Below are 20586 nucleotides of genomic sequence, written 5' to 3' on the forward strand. Positions count from 1 at the left end.
TCACTACCTAGTAGTTTTCCATAGGGTAGATTTTCTACAAGTTGTCCTACCATGAAGCTGGGGGTGTTTTGATTTCCAATATTTTACTCTTATGAATAAAGCTCTCATAAACACTTGTCTACAGGTTTTTGAGAGAATTGAATAGTTGAAAATAGAGTTAGGGGGTTTAGGAGGGAGGTAAAAACACCAACTGGGTAATCAGAAACCACTGTTTTATTAGGACCCGGCACCCTCCGGAGAGTCAGCCGGCCGTGGGGGAAGGGACCAACAGGCCATGCATCTGGAGAGTTGTGCGTAGTCCTGATCGGCGGCTGAGTCACGTGGTAGATCGGAGGCACCACTGTTTTATAGGCATGCCGATTCTCTTGCGACATCCCAAGTCTCGTGATGTTTGGAGTCTCGAGGCACCTGGAGTCTTGCGACTGCTTCTAGCTTCCCAGGTTCTGCTGCGAGATCACGTGGGGGAGGGACCCAACTTATCAAGAATGATGTCTTTATTTTGCTGAGATAAATGTCCAGGACTACAATGACCAGGTTTATGATAGATAGTTTTCTGTTCTTATAACAACCATTTACTTCATTCGTGGTTCTGTGGATTAACAATTTGGCTAGTCCCAGTCCCAGTTTATCTGATTTTTTTAGATATAATTTAAACATAAACTTCCCCATCTTAAAGTGTCTAGTATATTTGGTTTTTTTGTTTTTTGTTTTTTTTGTTTTTTTTTTTTTTGGTGGTACTGGGGTTCCTGGAAGCTCTTCTACCTCCGGGCTACACTCCCAGACCTATTTTATATTTTTGAAACAGGGTCTCTTACGCCAGCGCGGCTGGCTTCGAACCTGCGCGATCCTCCTGTCTCCGCCTCCCAAGCGCGGGGATTACAAGCGTTCGCCACCACGCCCGGCAAGTGTCTAGTATATTTGGTTTTAAAGAAATGACCAAACTTTTTTTCAGAGTGACCATGCTATTTTATTTTTCCCACGGGCAATGTGGAAGTGAACCAAATTTCCCCACCTTGCCAGCATCCTGTGTTATTATTTATTTTCTTAAGCCCCTTTGATAGGGGTTTAGTGATGCCGCATTGTGATTCTCATTCCTAGCCCCTCATGGCTCGTGATACTGGACATCTCCGATGCTCAGCTGCCGTGTGTGTGTTCTCTCTGGTGAGATGTCTCTTCACGCCGTTTGCTCATTTTCTAACTGAATTCTTTGGTTTGTTTCTCCATTGAGTTTTGAAAGGTCTTCAACTCGCCTAGATACCAACCCTCTGCCAGCTCTATGGTTTGTAAGTGTTTTCTCTCCCTCTGTAGACTACCCTTCCAGTCTTTTAATAGTTTTCTGCAGAAGAAACGGTTTGAATTTTAGTACAATCCAAATTATCAGTGTTTCTTTGTAGATCATGGTTTTGGGATCAAGTCTAAGAACTCTCTACATAGTGCCTGATCCCATAAAATTCTATTTTTCTTTTAAAATCTGTGTAGTTTCATACAGTCTGTGCTAAGTCTGCATGGTTAGTTAACTTCTATATCATGTGTGAAGCTTCTTGCAGGCTCTCATGCTGCTTGGTGGGTTTTGTTGTAGTGTGTGTGTGTGTGTGTGTGTGTGTGTGTGTGTGTGTGTGTGTGTAGATGCCCCAACATCATGTTTTGAAGTGTGCTTCCAATGAATTGTTTTTGCTTCTCTGTCAAAAATTATACTGAGGGCTGGGGCTCTAGCTCAGTGGTCGAGCTCCAGCTTAGCATGCAGGAGGCCCTGGATTTGATCCACAGCACTGAAAAAAGAAAAGAAAGCAAAAAGTTAGATGGGAATGTTTGTGGGGGTCTGTTCCTGGGTGCTGTTGTATGTCTGTGGGGGGGGGTGTCTACTGGGATTGAACCCAGGGGAGTCCTACCTCTGAGATGCATCCTCCAGCCCTTTTTATTTTGAAATAGGTTCTCGCTAAGTTTCCGAAGTTGGCCTCAAACCTGTGTTCCTCCTGTCTCAGCCTCCCCAGGTACTGGGATGACAGGTGTGTGCCGCCATACCTGGCTTTGTGTCTGGATTCTCTATAACATTAGTCTGTGTTTTTTCCTCTACTGATGTACTAACTCTAACAATACTCTAAGGCTTTAAACCAGACAGTAAATTGGAAGCACCAACACAATTTTATGTACTTAACCATATCCAATGTTTTTTCAGCCCAGGGTGGGCACTGTGAAAAATATTCAGAGGGAGAATGAGAGATTGAGATTCTCTTCCAGCCTGAGAGCACAACCCTCCATTTGAATGAGTCTCTGTTTCTTGGGAGTCACCAGGCAGGGTACCTCCTCCTCACTGTGCTGGCACTCATGGCTTTCCACAAGTTAACAGTCCAACATGACACCCCAGCTCAGATGCCCGACTCCCAGATGCCCCAGAGACGACCCGAAGTCCTCACATTTGAAACACACTCTTCACTGGCTCTTCCTCCAGCACAGAGCAGCCCCATCTGCTTTACAGGGTGCAGCTGCCAAGGGAATGCCTCTGAGTTCTCACCTCCATTTCCCCACTGTGGAGCCTGTATAATCTGTTAGGATGCTCACCCCGTGCTGTGGCACTGTCTCACACTGAGGTCCCTCAGAGACCACGAGCCTCGTGATGTCAGAGATTATGTCTTGGGTAACTCTTTCCAGCACGGGGTCTTACAAACAGTAAGTGTCTCATAAATGCTACAAATGAAAAGTCAGGAAGTCAGGCTTTAAAAATGAGATGCATATGGATTGGAAGAAAGTAGACTTAGTACTCTCCAATAGATTAGAATGTTGGAAGGGCTTCTAGTTCCAGAGTTTATAAAATAGATGCAACTCTTACCTTATTAGAATCTTAGGCTGAAAAGCTTATTTGCCTTTTTTTTTCCATTACGTAAGTGCCGGAGCCCGCTGGCAAGAGTACGGGTTCTGAAGAGAGGTATGAGGATGAAGAATTCAACTCTTAGAATTTAATTCAAAGAATATTTAATTCTAACATGGGAGGAGCACCAGCCTACTATCTCTACTGGCCGACCCCTGCTCCTGGGTCAATATCTCTACTGGTCGACGACTAATCCTGGGTCAGTATTCTCTATTGGGCTGACCTACTGGCCGACGCCTACTTCTGGGTCAATATCATCTCTCTCGGCCTCTCCACTCCTGGGGTATTTATAGAGTTAACAGGTCAATCAACATCCTTGTGCTATCACCACCAGAATACAATAAAGACCAATCCAAAGCACATGCATTACAGGTAGGTTAATCAGTACCCTCGTGCCATCACCACCTGATCTTATCTCAGACCTTTTACTTTGAACTTTCCATAACCCCAAACCTTGTTGACTCTGGGCAAAGGACAGTCAGCTGAGTCAGAAATATTCTTTTAGGGGAAAACCTTAATGACTTTCCACACGTAAGTGTCATAAGTGTGTTGAAACTAAGGCTTAGATTGCACAGAGACCTAGATAGGCCTGGAATATACTTGAGCCCCAAAGAACCTCATTTCCTAATGTGCAAATTGTAATAAGTAAAATAAGTCACCCATTAAGGCTGAGTGAGGCTGTGAAATGTCACTCTCTAAGGATCCTTAAAAGCAGGTTAGAATTAGCCTGGAGGATTGTTGGATGTTTGGCCTACTGAAGGAAAGAGGGTGGGGAGCTAAAGGGGGCTGAAGCCTAAAGGGGTTTGTGAGATAATGGGGTTGGGGCTGACTTTTTTCTTGAGGGACCTACCACATCTATTTTGTTGTTCTGGATGGCACTTGGTTTTGTGATGTTGGCGATCAAACTCAGAGACTTGTGCATACAGGCAGGCAATTTACCACTGAGATACACACCAACTCTGCATCTGTGTTTTCAAGACTGTCCATACAGTAATTTAAAAATTAATTTCTAGAGCTAGACATGGTGGCACACACCTGTAATCCCAGTACTTGGGAGGCTGAGACAGGAGGATCACGGATTCTAGACTGTCCTCACAACTTAGTGAGACCCTGTTTCAAAATAAAAAGAATAAAATAAGGCTGGGTGTGTAGCTCAGAGGTAGAAAGCCCATGGGCTCCATCCCCAGCACTACACACACACACACACACACACACACACACACACACACACACACAATGAGTTTCTAGCCAGGCATGGTGATACGTGCCCGTAATCCCAGGGACTCTGCAAGCTGAGGTAGGAGGAGTCCAAGTTCAAGGCCAGCCTAGGCAATTTAGCAACACCCTGTCTCAAAACAAAAAATGAAAAAGGCTGTGGAACCTTCTCAGTGGTAGAATGCTGCTGGGTTCCATCCCTAATACTGCCCCCGAACCAAACCAAACCAAACCAAGAGTTTCTAAAAGTACTTATTTGGTTTGGCTTTGTGCGTGTGGTGGCTCTGTGATGAACTCTAGACATCGGGCCTGCAGTCCCTGCCCTGGCCCCCACACCCCTGCCCTTCATAGCAGATACCTGTGGTCTTTGTAGGAGTAGCTTCCTAACAGAATCGTGGACATGGGGTTTATTTTTCCTCAGCCTATCCCCTCTCAGCTCTCTGCTCCTTCTTAAGACTGCTCATTTTTCAAGACGGGAACACAACACCTCCTCCAGGGTACGTCAGCTTCTAAAAAGAGCCTGTGTGGAAGGACATGTGTGCACTTGGGTTTTCACATCATTACGGAAGGCTCCGAGACTGCACGTACCTCTGCCAGATTTGTTTACATAACACCTCACATGTCAGTAGATCCCAGCTAGCAGGCCGCTGATGCCAGCACAGAAGGAAAAATCAAAGAAAACTCTAGGATTCCAACAGCCTGCACCACTGGAGAAATAAGAGGCAAAGATGGCCTCATGGCCAGCAAGTCAGGTGGTAGAGGGAATTCACTCTGATTAGGGATCCATTCCTCCTCTTTTTAAAAACTTTTTTTTTTTATGGTACTGGGGATTAAGCCTAGGAGCATTCTAACTCCAAGCTACACCGCCAGCCCTATTTTATTTTTATTTTAAAACAGCGTCTCACTAGGTTGATGAGAGTCTTACTTTTTTATTTTATATTCTGTGAGTCTTACTTTCTTAATTGCAAGAAAATTCACATAACACGACAACTCTCATTTTAAAGTGTACAATTCAGTGGTGTTTAGTACATTTGCAATATGGCAAACCATCAGCCCTGTTGAGTTTCAGAACATTTTCATCTCCCAAAAGGGAATCCTATATGCTTTCAGTGATCCCCAACCCCTCCACCTTCCTTCCCTGCAGCCCCTGGCAACCACTAATCTAATTTCTGTCTCATATACCTGCCCATTTTGGACATTTCATAGAGCCAGGCATGACCTTTGGTTAATGTTTTCCAAATTCATCCACGATGTGGCATGTATCACCACTGAATTCCTGTATGGGACTGAGTATAATTCATCGTATAAGTAGATCCCATTTCATCCCATTTCATTTCTTTATACAGCCATCAGTTGATGAGCATTGGAGTTTCTCCACTTTCTTGGCCTCTGTGAATAATGCTGTATGAATATGGGTGTACATTTTCAGTTCTTTGAGGTGTATATCAAGGAGTGGAATTTCTGGGGGGAATGGTCCTCCTGTGTTGTGCTTTTTGAGGAACAGTGGCTGGGTCATGTACAGTAACGTGAAAGGTTCCTGTTTGCTCCTTTCTGAGTTATTCTTGCTTTGTTTGCTGTGTTCTGCAGGCATCCTGGTGGTGTGCGGGGTGGGGGGGTCTCACTGTGGTTTTGACTCCTTTCCTATGACTGATGACCCTGGGCATCTTCTCCCATGCTCCTTGGCCACTGTGTATCTTCTTTGTATAAATGTCTGTTCCTCTTTGGGTCCTTTGCCCATATTTATATTGCACTGTTTATTTGTTTATTTTCTTATTTTTGCTATCGAGTTGTAGAGGTTATTTATATCTAGACACTAGACTCTTAGATAGAATTGGCATATATTTTCTCCCATCTAAGGAGAAAATACTTCCTTGATAATGTCCTTTGAAGTGTTAAAGTTTGTGGGGTTTTTTGTGGTACTGGTATTTCTGGAAACCCTTCTACCTCCGGGCTACACTCCCAGACACCTATTTTTTATATTTTTATTTGGAAACAGGGTCTCTTAAGCCAGTAAGGCTGGCTTCAAACCTGCACGATCCTCCTGTCTCCGTCTCCCAAGCGTGGGGATTACAAGTGTGTACCACCACGCCCGGCTAAAAGTTTGGTTTTTCATTTTCACTTTATTTGTTTGTTCTTTGAGAGGCCTCAAACTCCTGAGCTCAAGTGATCCCCAATCTCAGCCTTCCAAGCAGCTGGGCCCTCAGGTGTGTGCCACTGTGTGTGTATGTGTGTGTGTGTGTGTGTGTGTGTGTGTGTGTGTGTGAGAGAGAGAGAGAGAGAGAGAGAGAGAGAGAGAGAGAGAGAGAGAAACTGTGGGAATTCTACCACTGAGCTACATCTTGAAACCCTTTTTTATTTTGAGATGGGGTCTTACCAAGATGCCCATGCTGGCCTAGAACTTGTCATTCTCCTGCCTCAGCCTCCCAAATAGCTGAGATAACAGGTGTCCACCACCATGCTCACCACTTTAATTTTAGTGGAATATAATATAGCTATTCTTTTTGTTATTTGTGCTTTTGGTGCTAAAAAACATAGTGTAGCTATAAAGATATAACTTAACTAGAACATATTGGGCAATTGAAATAATTTAGATAAAACTTAAGGGAGAAGGGACACGGAAAGTATAGTGACACTTTAGGGATATGGAAAATGGAATGAGATCTATAGGTAGGTAGATAGATAGACATAAAATTGAAGCTTCAAGACAAGCAAAAATACAGAAGGGGAAGAGGCGGTATTCATAGTGTTTTTCTTAAATGAAGATAAACCAATCTTACTGTCGCTTTGAGGCCTGGACAACTGAGCAGGATATAAAAACAATACTGTACCGAGTCATGCTAAGTGCGGTCATGAAGCTTCACAATATCAACCAATAGAATCGTTGCAAACTCAAAGAGGAGGAAAAGACAGATTATTTGCAAAGAATGGTAATCAAATAACTTTTGGCACAAACACTTAAAGAGTTGGGGAGGAAGGGGAAGTGTTTGTCCCCTTCAACCATCAGATATTCTGCAAAGCTGACCACACTCAGGAACTCTTGGGGAGGTGTGGGGGTGGACGAGTCCGCTCAGGCCCAGTGCCACAGTGCCGTGAGTGATGGGGCCGGGGCAGGGCTCAACAGCCTTTTTTCCTCACAGTTCTGGAAAGAGAGGGTCCAACATCCAGAAATCTGTGAGGTCCCGCCCTCCTTGGCCTCTCTCTAGCTGCCCCTTCTCCCTGTGGCTGAGCACAGTCTCCCTCTCTGTGAGTCTCTGTCCTCATCTGCTCTTTGTGTGTGTGTGTGAGGGAATTTGCTGGGATTGAACCCAGGGTGTTCTGCCACTGAGCGATACCCCCAGCTCTTTTTATTTAATTTATTTATTTATTGTATTGGGTACTTCTGAGCTACACCCTCAGCCCTATTTTATTTTATTTTTTATTTTGAAACAGTCTCATTAAGTTGCTGAGGCCCTTACTAAATTGCTAAGGCTAGCCTCAAACCTGTGCTCCTCCCGTTTCAGCCTCCCAAGTACTAGGATTCTAGGCATGAGCCACCACATCCTGCTTTTATTTTAAATTTTGAGACAGGCTCTGGCTATTACCACATGTGGCCCTCAAAAATGAGTCCTCCTGACTCAACTTCCCAGCTACTGGCTTGCACTTCTTTTCTGGTAAAGACCTTATTGGATCAGAATCCATCTGTATGGCCTCATTTTACCTTACCCCCCTCTTTCTGAACCCTGTCTCTCTAAGTACAATCCCGCCCTGAGACATTGGGTTAGGATTCAACATGGGGTGTGTGTGTGTGTGTGTGTGTGTGTGTGTGTGTGTGTGTGTGTGTATGCGCGCGTACAGCCTTGAGCTTGTGCTCTAACACTGAACTCCAGCTCTGCAGGATGCATTTTTGAGAGGGGCATATTTCAGCCAGTAATAGAGCGTTAGCAAACTCCCATACACCAGAAGCCTCTTTTGGGAATGAGCAGACAACACTCAGAGTGAGAATGAAAGCCCCTTGGCCTGCCCGGGCCATTTCCAAGCACTCCCGTTGAGTCACGGGAATACAGCCGCCTTCCTTAATCCACAGGGGTGGCGTTTCAAGACACCCAGGAGACGCTAAAACTGCAGAGAGAACAAACTATGGATACCGTGGTTTTTCTTACATAAACATGTCTATGATAAAGTTTAATCTCTAAATTAGACACAGTAAGAGAGTAACAGAAATAAGGTAATAAACCAGTGAGCATAGTGATGCTGTGATGGCAGCTATACAAACGTGCTCCCTCCTTCCAGTTCTTACTGCCTTGTGCTCCCCTGTCTCGTGAGGACACGAGACGATCCACGTCCTGTGTGATTCGGGAGAGCAAGGCAGTCATGTGCTCAGGACGGCGACCAACTTAAAACGTATGGATTATGTATCTGGAGTCCTCTAATTGACTTAATTTATTCATTTATTGGTACTAGGGATTGGACCCAGGGACATTCCACCTTTGAGCTATACTCCAGCCCTTTTTTATTTTGAAACAGGGTCTTGCTGAGTTGTTGAGGGTCTCCTGAAGTTGCCGAAACTGGCCTTGAGCCTGGGATCCTCCTGTCTCAGCCTCCCAAGCACTGGGGTGATAGGTACACGCCGCCCAGGTCAGCTGTACTTGACATGGTCCCCCCCGGGAGCCCTGACTGGGTCACTGAGGCTGTAAAAAAGGGAAGCCCAGGATGGGGTGGGTGGGGGCGCTGTGATCCACAGTCTGGGACAGCGAGGTCTTCCTTCACAGCAATGGCACAATTGTTGGGAATATTCAGGAAAGACAGGGAGAGCTACCTATCCTTGGGTTTTGAAAGAAAACTCACCTAAATTTCACTGCAGCACAAAGTGAGCCCCGGGCTGGGCTGGGGTGGCAGGGCCCGCGCTCTGACCGGGATGGCTGGGAGGCTGCAGGGGCCCAGAGGCGGTGGGAGCGTTGCGCGGAAACAGGGGTCGCATGGAATTCCCGGCTGGCCGGGAATGAATAGGGCACTTGTGGCACCTTCCGTGAGGAGACAGTGGCGGGGACTGGATGGGCTCGGGGAGAGCTGCCGCACTCAGGTGTGGAGATAGCATCTACTGTAAACAGCCGGCACCTGGGGGAGGCCGCAGAGTCCTGATCCGGCAACCTGAAGTCATTCTGACTCCCCTGAAGACAAGTGGGGCGGCCAGGCCCCTAACCGTGTTTGCTCTCCCTGCAGGGTGAACGAGCGAGACCGCCTGATTAAGAGGCTCAGCAGGAAGACGCCCCCCACCCTCTTCCGCGGTGGCTCGGTGACCCAGCAGTGTGTCTCCCGTGAGTAGTTCCACGGGGCCCCAGCCTGGTGGACAGAAGCGGGCAGTGCGGCTGGGGGCAGTCAGGGCGCCCCAGAGACATACGTAGAGAACTGGGGTGTTTAGATGGTCACCATCGCAGATGACCTTGAATGTAGGCAGTTCCTTGGACCCACTCGGATGGCAGAATGAAGCTGAGTGTGGCGGCGCTGCAGCCTGTAATCCCAGTAAGTGGGAGGCTGAGGCAGGAGGCTGTGCGGTTGAGGCCAGCACCCCAGTGACTTAGCCAGACTCTGTATCAAATTGAAAAACAAAAAGGACTGGGGGTGTAGCTCAAGGGTAAACTGTCCCTGGGCTCACTTCCCAGTACAAAAAGGAAAAAAAAGAAAAAAAGAAAAAAAGAAAAAAAGAAAAAAAGAAAAAAAATCCTGAATGAGAAAAACCTAAAGAACCTAGGATAAAACCTGTGAATCTAAAATCCTAATATGGTTAAGATACTCTGACACCCACCCAGGAGACCCTTATTTTTTTTTTAAGATTGGATATTACTTTGAAGTTGTTGCCCCCAACTATAGCATATTGCCCCATATTAGCATATTAATTGAAACCATGACAATCTGGGGGGGGGGGATTCTGTACATTTCCCAGGAAGGCTGCCCCACGCCCCCCAGGGTCTCAGGTCACCATGCTCCTCCTCACCTCCAGACCCAATGGAGTGGAGACTGAGTAGGTTGTGAAAGAGCCCCCCCAATAATATACATCCTTATTCATCCTCACAGTGGTACCTGTGTGAGACCCAGAAAAAATGCGCACAGGTTCCTAAACCATAGCGTCCCCTCCTGCATCTCCAGTGAATTTCTCAGAGTGAACACACGAAGCTCGCCCTGCTGGCTGGGGGTCGGTGGCTCAAGAGCTCTTGCCCACTGTGCACAGGCCCTGGCCCCATCCCCGTTACTGAGAACTTGAACGGGAGGGTTGTAATTGTCGTAAAACAACTACCCATTTTTTTTTTCGGTACTAGGGACTGAACCCAGGTATATTCTACCTCAGAGGTACCCCCCAGCCCTATTTATTTTATTCTTTATTTTGAAATATTGTCTCACAAGTTGCAGAGGGCCTCACTAAGTAACTGAGGCTGGCCACAAACCTGCAATTCTGCTGTCTCAGTCTCCCAAGTACTGGGATTATAAGCATGTACCACCACACCAGATTACCAAATGTTTTTCTTAAATTGACATTTTGAAGCCAAAAAAAAAAAACTATAAATGAGTATAAGAAATAAAACAGCTTTTAAAATCACACACACACACACACACACACACACACACACACACACACCACATTTTATTTTACTGATTGATACTAGGGATTGAATCCAGGGGCATTCTACCTCTGAGGTATAGCCCCAGCCCTTTTTATTTTTTTAAATAGGGTCTTGCTAAGTTGCTCAGGGTCTCACTAAGATGCTGAGGCTGGTCTCAAATCTGCAGTCCTCCTGTCCCGGCCTCCCAAGTATGGGATTACAGGTGTGCACCGCCATGCCAGGCTTACACTGCATTTCAAGAACCTTCAGTGATTGGTTCCATAGCCTGTTAGACCCCTTAGGACATTTCTGTCATTCATACCTGGAGAAGGCTCGGAGGGGTCAGAACTCTGGGCTTTAAGAATGCCTGACTAGCTTGCCCCTACCTCTGTGTGCCCTGCATCTGTCCGTCTGACATTCAGGCCTCAGTCTCCCCAGGAAACTGGAAGAAAAGGCTCCGATCTTAGAATCACTGTTAGGTCCTGCAGAGGTTTGGTAGGTTTGGGGGTGTCCCTCAATGTTCTGGTGGTGAAACTAAATCCCATTGTGAGATACTTGATCCAGCTGTGAGACTCAGAGGCCAAGCTTTCAGGAGGTAGTTGGGATTAGATGACATTGTCAGGGTGGGGCCACCATGACTGAATCCTGGTGGCTTTATAAGAAGATGGATGGAGACCAGAAGAGACACATGTATGCTTTCTGCTTTTGCCGTGCGATGCCCTGTACCACTTTGAGGCTTTGATAGCAAGAAGGCCATCCCTAGACGAGGCCTCTCAACTTAGCATGTTCAGCACCATGAGCCAAAATGAGCCTCTTTTCTTTATAAAGTATAAAAGTTTGAGTATTTCATTATAGTAACAGCAGCAACAAAAGACTAATGCAGTGCCTATGAGCTACTAATACACAGTATTTATAACTGAGATCAGTATTTCCTATATAGTCTAATTTCCTTATCGTCCCTATGGTCTTCTTCATTTTTTTGGCTGTTAGGAATCTTTGTCCAGACCAGCAATTGCTACTTTCATTAAAAAGCCATCAGATCTCATATTCCAAAGAATGTGACTAATGGGTAGCTTTATTTCAAAATAAAGAAAAAAAATCATGCTGTGATGTATTTCTCCAAATGTTCTACCTGGAAAAGACAGAGCATTAAGAAATTCACCTACTCTCCCATCTCCCCTACCTCCCCAATTGCATTCTGCTTGCTGCTGGTATTTAGGAAGCAGATGCCTTAGGAAGCCCACCAGGGAAAGTTCTGGAGGTGGGCCCATGAAGCTTCCCCTGGGCCACCTCTCGTGACTTTCTGGCTGTCAGGGCTTCCTGAAAGATGAATGGAAGTAGGAAATACAAATCGATGAGGAGGGCTTCCTCTGACACCCCCTTGGATGCAAATGGCCATTAAAAGTTCATCAAACAGAACCCTGTCAGAAGATCATGCGTCTGTCAGGCAGTGGTACAGCTGGCAGGTGAAGAGCAGTCAAATGGTTTGGGGCCTGTTGTTCCACTAAAACTTCTCCTGTTACAGATGTAACTCCTAGCAGGCCTGGTTTCTAAAAGGAGAATATCTTATTTGAGCAAGGGGGACCCCAGCCCCTTCCTAGGGTCAACCTATCAGGCCATCTTCTCTTCATTCTTGATTTTTAAAATCCACTATAAGTCTTAGTTAAAGTCAAGGTCTCAGGGCACAATGTTCTGGACCGTGACGGTCTTAATACAGCCAATGGGAACCAAGGTAGAGGCTTGTGGCTCTACCCAGGAGGGGACTCCTGTAAGAGTTGCCTGCCTCCCAGAGGGAGACCTAGACTCCTTCCCACCTCAGGGTGGCGGAATTACCCTTGCCAGCCCACAGGAGACTCAAATAACAGTGGTCCTAATGAGAGTTAAGTCATAACTACCATGAGCTGGAAAAAAAAAAAAAAAACTAGAATTGGATGCCTAGGATACCCAGGCATGTTTTGAATAAAAAGGCAGGAAAAATAAGTGGCAAACATTTTTATTTCCCTTCTGGTAACTCAGGGGCATTCTATCCCAAGCTGCACTCCAAGCCCTTTTTATTTTTCTACTTTGAAAGAGTCTCACTAAGTTGCATTCCTCCAGTCTCCGCCTCTCAAGTGCTGGTACTGCATGAATGTACCACAACCCCTGGCTATGACAAAGCTTATGTTCCTTCCATTTGTAGACAGTCTTAAAAACTGAATGACCTTTCCCAACATTACACCCCAAACAATGTTTATTTTTAATGTATTCATAAGTTCCCTTCATATCCTATGTCCCTGGAGGAAAAAGATGAAAAAAAAAAAGATAGGTAGCAATTATTCTGGCTGGACTCTCTGTGAGACAGGCTGCTTTCTTCTCTGGTGTTGAGATGGAGACCTCTTCCACCGGTCCAGGGTATAAATTACACTGAACAGAGGATTCTGCTGCCTGGCTACATTAGCCAAGCAAGTATGCCAGAGTCCAGATAGAGGGCCAGCGCTGTGAGATGACTTGGCCTCCCCTGGCCCAGCCATTTATCTTATAGAAAAGTAAACCAGGACTCAGACAGCTTAAAGAGGCCAAGGTCACATGGCCACGTGCTGACCAGGTGACTGGAAGCCTTGTGAGACCAGGTACTTGATCCACGTGGGGTCCACAAGACCCAGGATAGAGGTGGGGCCAGTGGGCAAAGCCATCTTCAAGATGGGGAGCCCAGCAGACCCCTACCTGCCACGTGTGTTTAGAAAAGCACTTAGACTGACCTGAGGGGACCGGTCCTTGGAGAGATGACAGAGGTCAGATGGAAGGACCCCCTGGCACAGCAGGATCGTGCTGGAAGCAGGACGTCCATTCTCATGCACATCCTATCCAGGGACAGCCACTGGGTGGCCCCCTCAGGAACACATCGACCATTTACTAGAAACATTCTTTTATAAAAGAGCAGAGAATGAAAACTGTCCAAGTTGACCACAGTACCCAGCTCTGGGACGAGAGGCCACTGTTCTTTTCTAGCTTTGGCTTTGAAACATCTCCAGGAAGGGCGCGTCCTAGTGGAGCACACTAAGAAGGCTTCACAAAGAGCCCCTTGTGCAGAGCTTAGAACAGACCTGTGCAGGGGAGGCGGGCGTCTGGGAGTAGGCCTGCCAAGCGGGAGTGGGAATTCCCGTCCCTGGTGAGCTCTGAGCAAGACACTTGGTGGGAATCCAAGGCTCTAGGAGGACGAAGGCAAGAGGCAGACGTGTTTTTCAGAGCCTAGGAGCAGATCGTACAAAGCCATGAGGATCAAAACCCAGCCACCGTGTGTAGGTCACCCTGAGCAGGTTCCAGTGTGCTGCCCCCTTCTGGCTTCTGACTCAGCTCAGGGACTTTTGCCATCTGGGGACCGCTTCCCATGGCTGCCATGGGATTGGGGGGCTTGTAAATTTTGTCTAGTTGGAAATGGAGTTGGGCAGAGATGGGTATGGTGACACATGCCTGTAACCCCAGTACTTGAGAGGCTAAGAGTATTTCGGGTTCAAGGCCAATCTCGGCAACTTAGGAAGACCTTGTCTCAAAATTAAATAAAAAGGGCTGAGCATGTAACTTGGAGGTAGAATGTCCCTGGGTTTAATCCCCAGTACCACCAAGGTTATGTGTGTGTATCTATTTCCCTGTGTCCCACACAGTTCAGACGGAATTCCTTCAAGAACTCAGTTTACCCGAATCCAGAGTGCTCAGATTCCCTGTGTTGTTCTCTTCCAGACGGGTACGCCTTTTCTCAAGAAGAGCATGGAGCTGTGACCCAGGAGGAAATAGTTCGTGCTTACGACACCACCAAAAAGAAGTCGAGGAAGAAATAAGACAAGGCTTTACCTGCTTGATTCGAGGGAAGACGTTCAGTTTGTTGCGCCCAGTGTTAACACATTGCTGTCACAAGAGACTGGCGTCAGCGGCCAAAACACCGGAAAACACATTTCTGTGGCCTTAGCCAACCAGTTTGTTAAGTCGTCTACTCCCTCGCCTAACCCAGAGTGTAGACCACCCGGGAAGCGTGTTTTTCCCTCCCGATTTGTCTGCGCGCTTGGCCTAACTTTTGTTTACGTTGTTATAAAGCATTCGACTGTGCTCCGTGAGGTGTGAAATTAAAACTATTATGTTCCACCAATATTTAAACATCAGTCCTAATGGTCCTGGGGGGAAGGGAAACGAGTTTATGTTCCATGAGAGCCATTTTGGGTTGTCGGACCAGGCTGCTCACTTCCTGTGTGACTAACTCACAGGTTACATCCCAGGTGGGCGGCGTAGCAGGCCAGCTTCATGTCAGGCAGCTCGCTCGCGCGCTCATTCACGCTTTGTTTTGAAGTTGGCATAAACTTCCTGATTGCAATGGAAATCATAAATTTATATCTGGGAGGCAAACTTGAAAACATTTATTTGGACTTCTTAGCCACAATCCCAGCGGGGCAAAGCAGCCCGCGGTGGGTGGATTCTTCCGCATCCTTTTTGAGGGCCAGCTCACCACTCCTCCTGTGCCGCCCAGGTGGCCCCCGCCTCAAACCTGTGCATGGCCGGCCACTGAGCTTGGCTCCTAGCAGCTGGTGGCAGCTTATTCTCATCTGCACGGCCCTTGTTCTGCTGCAGATGCAGACATAATGGAAGGAATTCCTTCTACCACCCTTTCCATTTGACAACTAAAGAGAAACGCAGCTCTTCTGCGTATAGATGAGATTTTTTTTATATGCTCCTTTCTGACAAGGGGGTCAGGGTGGTGACGGAGCCCTTGCCCTGTTCAGGCTACGGGTACTTGCTTTCCAGCTTCCAGCCACTGGGCCTTCGGCGGCTGCTTCTGTTAGAACTGACGCCGGTGTCCCCGGGAGCTCAGAGCACATGTTAGACTTTCTCTATTGGGAAACAAATGACTTTATAAGGTGTCTGCACAAGAATAATCTGTCACGCTGCAGTTCTCGAACCAGAGGATGCTCAAAACCAGAGAGCGTCAGGGCAGCGGCGGGAGACAGGGGGCGACACTGGAGGAGACTCGGAGGACACTTCCACCCCATCTCAGTAGAAACTGAAGTCACACCAACACCCCTACGTGTTGGGACTGACACACGACCTTGCGGGCAGCTTTAATGAAAGCACTTGCGAACTTATCAAGGAAACGCCAGTTTTAAGACTGTTGCTCGACAAGGCGTCCTTTCTTCAGCCAATCAGTTTAGATACAGGGGCCTTTCTGAATATGGTGTCCTGAATTTTAAGATCAGTCAAGGAGTCCCGCATTCTAAATTGGGATGGAACTTGGTGCCTGTAGGTATGCCTTCAACCAATGGCATATCTGGAGGTACCTTCTCTCCCCTGTGCTTTGGATACCAATCAGACTTTCAGATACCTTAAATACTTCTGGGGAGCTACTACTGATTAAAATGGTGCAGTTCTTCTGGAGTTGGTTGTACTAACTAAGGAAATCAGATGGTAATACATCTCGCTTCCTAGCCCTTTCTTATTGAAACATCCACAATTAGTGAGTGTTGAAATAACTTAAAATATGTTTTGCATTGATTAAGGAAATTGATCCTCACCAGGAAGGGTGGTACAAACCTGTAATCATAGCACTTGGGAGCCTGAGACTAGAGTATCACAGGTTCCAGGCCAGCCTCAGCAATGTAATGAGACCCTCAACACCTTAGCAAGACCCTATTGCAAAAGTAAAAAGAGCTAGGGGTATAACTCAGAGGTAGAATACTCCTGGATTCAATCCCTAGTACCAAAAAAGGTAGGCAGGCCGTCCGTCCTCCCTTATGAGATGACCAAGCTGTACAGAGGGCCTGAGAGCCAACAGGACAGTACAGCTAGCGGTGCAGCTCAGAAGGTTACCATTCCTTGCTTACCAAGACAATAAAATGCTTTTAAATACTGGAGCACCAGGAAAGACGTTGGCCACAAAGCAGAGGAGGAAGGAAAATTGGAGTTAAATGTACACTAGGCATCTTGAATTTTTGGTTTCATTTGGGAACAAAAACTATTTGGAAAGATTGAATTAAAACTCAGCTCCTTGTCAAACATTAGCCCTTTCTTGACCTCGAAGCCTTTCAAATCAGATCTGTGAGTGAAAGCGTGTGTTTGTGTTTAGGGTTTTTTTTTAAATTTAAGTTTTTCCGTTAAAGTACAGTTCTCATTTTCTGGGACTGAAGTCTATTTTTTTGAGAAGTAGACTAAACAATCTTTACAATAACGAGGTATGCACGCAGTAGAAAACACTTCTAGAAGGGATGCCTTTCTATTTATTCTCGTGTGATTAAGCCTTCTTCTAGCCGAATGACTAAATTGGGTTCCTAGGCGAGGCAGCTGTCACAGTGAGTGATGTATAATATTTAGCCGGGGCCAGCTTGGGGGCTGTGTCATTTGTCCTATCTTTAAATTGAGGTCAGAGTGTCACGCACAGCCCCTCCCCAGGGAGTGGGGTGGAGGGACTGGGCTGCATATGCTAGCTGTCAGCTCAGTGGAAATGTCACCTGGGACTTGTCCCTGTGACACGCAGTAAGTGACAGCCAGGCTAGCAGGGTCACTTCTCCGGGGCCTGCCTCTGGACTGGGCTGAGCTGGTGGCGAGCACTCAGGCCGGCCCTGGCCAGCGCAACGCAGACAGCGAGCAGTTCCTGTGGCAGCGCTCCTGACCCTGCTGACGGCAGAGAGACGAGGCCAGGCCTCTTGTGAGCTGAGCTCTTCGTCCCACTACTCATGGAACACGCTCTTAAGGGAGGGTGGGAGGACAGAACAAGCCCCCATTTCTGCACAGCGGCCTCAGTGAGCAATGCATGGCTGACTGGAGAGGGCTTTGCAATTATCTGGGGGAGGTGGCCCGTGCAGCTGTCTCGGTGCAGAAGATTCGAGACTTCTGGATCAGTATTATTTTCTTTCATCTCCCAACACATATGAAAATAAAAATAAAAGGCTTTTTTGGGGTCAGTGCACTGCACAAAACCTGGGCTCTGGAGAGGGGAGGACATTTCATGAACATCTGTAGAGGGAATGTTTTGTATCCTAAAAAACGAATTTGGGCAGAACTCAGTTCAAAACGCGGTGCCTGCTCTCTTTTCCTTGGGAAGGCTTTGGGCACACTATAGGAAGCTGGTAGTGAAAATCAAGAATAAATTGTCAAGAAGCAGGAGCTGGTTTTTTTTAAAGTGACCTAGGTAGCTAATGTCTAAAGATGCAGATGAATGTGTAGGCTACAGGTTTTAAGACTGAATTTTCTTGAAAAGAAAGCTACAGTCTATGGTCTCCATTTGTTATTACAATGACTTTTTTAACATTAAGGAAGAGAATTTCTGTCGGATGTTTCTGTTCCTGAGGCTTTGTACGGTCAACCATCAGTCGAATAAAATGTTAGCAAAACTATGCTGTCAGATAAGGTAATCTTTAAGTTTGGACACGTGGAAGGACTACACACATTTTAGCTAGAGTTGGAATGACTGCCCAGGGTCGTTGTCCCAAAGTAATTCAAGGAGTGATTTAGCTTCGGCATTTGAAATGTAGCCTTCATCTCCTGGGATCCATAAAAAATGTGAGCAGGAAACTGGCTACACAGAGCCTGAAATAATAACCGTGCAAAGAAATGAATGTATTGAGTCAAAAGATGGCATCACCTGTCATTACATACTTTTTTTCATGCAAATACCCAAATTAGCAAATATAATAACAATGGGGAGAGTTAAAAAATAAAGCTCTTCTCCTCAAAAAGAAAAAAAAAATGCACATGGCCGGGCTGTGTTGGTGGCTCTTCATAGGCTCAGGGCAGCTGTCTGCCTCAGCACAGACTAGGGGGACACCAGCAACTCACGCCACATCTTGGAGGGCAAGCCTGATGGTTAGATGCATTTTGGGTGGGTCACAGAGGTGAGGGCCCAAGCCCCCAGAACATACTATTAGGTCTTCTTAAAGGAAGAAGACTGGGAATGTTCTCCCTTACGTGTTGTAGCCTTCACTTATTCATGGCTATGTTTTTTCTCAGCATCCCAAATTGTCCAAAAGTTCACATTTCCTTTTCCCCTTACCTCTCATGAGCTTCTTTGGATGCAAAGGTCCAACTGGTGCCATGGTGAAAGCTCTCTCAGTTCGCTGGGTGTGAGCGATTTCTTGAGCAGGGAGAAAAGAGTGTGTGAACAACGTGGGCATAAATGGTCAGACGTTACACACAAATGGGAGGAGAAGAAAGAGGCGAGCCGGGTGTGATGGTGCATGCCTGTCGTCCCAGCTGGAGAGGCTGAGACAGGAGGACCCCAGGTTTGAGGCCAGCCTCAGCAAGTTTATGAGACCTGTTTCAAAATAAAAAATAAAAAAGGCTGCGAGTCTAGCTCAGAGGTAGAAGGCCCACGGTTCAATCACCAGCTCCAAAAAAAAAAAAGTAAAGAGGGGTGAGTGCCCCGGTTCACCTGCCCCCTGTATGATCCACAGCCGTTAACCTCGGTGGACACCTCTGCTCTCCCGACAGAGGAGAGACAAAAGAGCGATTCTCTTATATTCCGGCGGTCTCGTTTCCAAATGACAATCTCTGGCTCGAGCTGCCTCTGAGATACCTGCTCTGCCCTTTCTCCTGGGCATCAGACCAAGAAAAACACACAAGATTAGCCCTTAGCGTTTCTTCTGACCTGGCTGCAGAAAGAAAAGGGACCTGTTTGTTTGAAAAGTCAGGAACAAAGTGTCAGGTGGCTGTGATTTATGACAGAAATAGGAAGAAGAAAGTTGAAATAACAGCACTATCCAAATAACCCTGCCCAGGAAACGCAGGGGTCGAGAGAGTTTATCAAGAGCCTGGTGGAGGTGGGCTCTGTGCGCAGGAGGAAGGGCCGGAAGGGAAAGAGACCAAAGAACAGCTCCCACATGCCATGCGACGGGATCCACTCCCGTTGCAAGAGGCAGCTCAATATGCAGTAAGAGAAAATAAACATCAGTAAGAAACGAGAGAGAGAGAGAGAGAGAGAGAGAGAGAGAGAGAGAGAGAGAGAGAGAGAAAGCATGTCCTTTATCAGGCGTGGTGGTACCCACCTGTAATCCCAGTACTTGGGAAGCTGATACAGGAGGATTGCAGGTTTGAGGCCAGCCTTACCAATTTAGCAAGGCTCTCAACAACTAAAGGAGACTCTGTTTAAAAATTAAAAAATTAAAAGGGTAAGCTTGGAGCATAGCTGGAAGGTAGAATACCACTGGGTCCAATTCCTAAAAAACAGAAAAAAAGAAAGGACCAACTCTGCCTGCTGATGGAGTTTCTTTTCTTCTTATAAGATGTCTACACCATCCCTCATACATATATACAATTACTATGTGTCAGTTTAAAAAAAGAAGATCTCTTTTGGGCTAAGCGTATAGCTCAGTGGTAGAGCAAGTATGAGGCCGTGGGTCGATCCCAGCATTGCAGAAGAGAAGGAAAAAATATTGACACCAGTAAAGACTTATTTGGTCTTTTGAGAATCGTTACTGTAAGAACGGACACTCCTGTCCTCCTCCCCGGCCCCTCCATATCCTCTGCGATGGCCAAGGCCTGGGGTGTGTAGGCTTGTGTCCGGCTCAGCAGGGTGGGTGGCAGCAGCCTGGGGGCTGAGGGGGCCATCATTCCTGCTGGCCACTGAGTTGGCACTTGCGTGCGCATCTCTGAGGCCTTTCTCAAGGGAGCAAAGCCAAGTGTCCTCCCGTGTCTTGTCACACCTGTGCCCAGATTGCATGAGTACGGTTGGCAGTGGGAGATTTGAATCTGGTTATGCAGAGGGGAGAGGGCTCTGGGGGCCCATTTAATTGGCTCCCAGCAGAGAGCGAAGCCATCCGGGTGTCCATGGATGGATTGTATTCCCTCCCTCTAGAAGTGCGCCGTTTCCCCTGTTCTACTGATGTCCTCTGGTTGTTAAATTCCAGTAACACACTGGGAGGAGCTGGGTCCCTCCTGGAGTGAGAATGGAGGAAGGGCCCTCCTCGTGTGTTGAGA

This window comes from Muscardinus avellanarius, assembly GCF_963383645.1.
Source record: "Muscardinus avellanarius genome assembly, chromosome: 2".
NCBI classification, from domain to species: Eukaryota; Metazoa; Chordata; class Mammalia; order Rodentia; family Gliridae; genus Muscardinus; species Muscardinus avellanarius.